Raw genomic sequence first — 2256 nt, 5'->3', positions numbered from 1 at the left:
AGAGTGGGTGCTCCAGATGCCTCGAGATCTGCTGGGGTGTGGAGCAGAGAGGGTTCCCTTGCTCAAAGATCTCTACACAGGACAGGTTGGGTGACTCAGGCTGTTGCACCAGGCAAGTAGGTGCTCCCAAAGCCTGGAGATTTGCCTGGACCTAGAGCAGAGAGAGTCCCACAACAACAGCAAAAAATTGACAAGTGGAGCCAAATTAAACAAGAGATTCTGCATAGCAAAAAAAAAAAAAAAAAAAAAAAAAAAAGCTGTCAACATAGTAATAGACAACCTATGTAATAAGATAAAATATTAACAAGCTATGCATCTGACACAGGTCTAATATTCAGAATCTATAAGGAAATTAATCAAACAAGCAAAAAACAAATAACCCCATTAAATATCCCCACAAATAACCCATTTAAAAAATGGGCAAGAGGCATGAACAGACGCTTCTCAATAGAAGACATACAAGCAAGAAACAAACATGAGAAAATGCTCATCATCACTAACCATCAGACAAATTCCAGTTAAAACCACAACGAGATATCTCATACCAGTCCAAATGACCATTATTAAAAAGTCGTAAAACAACAGATGCTGAAGCTGGAAAGGCTGCTGAGAAAATGGAATGCTTATACACTTTTGGGAATGTAAATTAGTTCAGCTACTGTGGAAAGCAGTTTGGAGATTTATCAAAGAACTTAGAACTACCATTCGACCCAGAAATCCCATTACTGGGTATATATCCAAAAGAAAACAAATTGTTCTACCAAAAAGACACATTTACTTGCATGTTCATCTTAGTGCTATTCACAATAGCAAAGACGTAAAATCAACCAAGATGCCCATCTATGGTAGAGTAAATAAAGAAAATGTGGTACATATACACAAAAGGATAGTGCACAGTGAAACAAAAGAATCAAATAATGTCCTTCGCAGCAACATAGATATAGCTGGAGGCCATTATCCTTAGTACATTAATGGAGGAACAGAAAACCAAATACCACACATTCTCACTTATAATTGGGAGCTAAACACTGGGTACTAACGGACATAAAGATGGCAGCAATAGACACTAGGGACTACTAGAGGGGAGAGGTGGGAAGGGGATAAAGGGGTGAAGAAACTCCTGAGTACTATGCTTAGTACTTGAGTGACAGTGTCATTTAGACCCAAAACCTCTGCATCAGGAAATATATACCTAGGTAACAATCCAGGGCATGTACTCCCTGAATCTAAAATAAAAGTTGAATAAAAAAGAAAGATTAAGAAATTTTCTGCAAGTCACACAGCTATAAGAATTTATGTGTAGAATTGAATTATAACAAATTTGTTATAAATAAAAAGTATGTTCTTTTTACTATACTACATTCACGCTGATTATAATAAACGTTGTTAAAACTTTAATCAGCTCACATAATCTTGGGGTTTTAATTTACAATTTCTTAAATTGTCTCTGGGAGAAAATAGATATTGTGAACTCCATTATGCCCTAAAAACGTGTAGAGCTATCTATATGTCCCTGCCATATGCTATTTCATGGATGCCATCCCAAAGCCTTTCTACTGCAAGCTCCACTGACTCATTCATTGCCTGAGAACTTTCTCTGTCTCAAAGGTCCTTACACAATTTAAAATTCCAAGGAATTAACTTCTTTGGGAGCATCCTTCAACTACTGAAGTTCTTGCGCTTCAGTGGGAAAACAGTGAAGGGTGCTCTTTAAAATCTCTGGAGATCCCTGGGTGCTTCAGCCCTAGATAAACACAGTAATAAATTATTCATAAACACTAATTAACATTCCATTTTATTGGTATTTTATCCTTCTTTGTTGCACTTTTCCTCTGCTCCGTCGGTGCTTCCTGGGATCAGATCCTCTCCCAAAAAAACTATGTGTATTCAAGTCCATGTCTCAACATCAGCTTCTGAAGGAATGCAACTTAAAACAAAAGGATCCATTGTGAAAATATAAATTGTTTCAAAATTTATACAGTTTATATGAATCCCTGGATGATGTATGAAGGATTATTAAGGTAATTTAATTATCTTTGATATTTAATATTTTATATTTGTATTGAATTAAGAATTGATTTGTGAGAAGAAAAATGACTCAGTATTTCCTTGTCATTGTTTTTGATTTCATTTTCTTTTAATTGGACCATATGCAGCCATATAAAACTAATTATTCTTTCAATTATTCAAGCATTTAATTTCTAGTAACCAAATATGTAAACAATTAGGTATAGTTTTCAGTATACTGAATATTTC

This window comes from Nomascus leucogenys, chromosome 12, assembly GCF_006542625.1.
Source record: "Nomascus leucogenys isolate Asia chromosome 12, Asia_NLE_v1, whole genome shotgun sequence".
NCBI lineage: Eukaryota > Metazoa > Chordata > Mammalia > Primates > Hylobatidae > Nomascus > Nomascus leucogenys.
Note: the sequence above shows the minus strand (reverse complement) of the source record.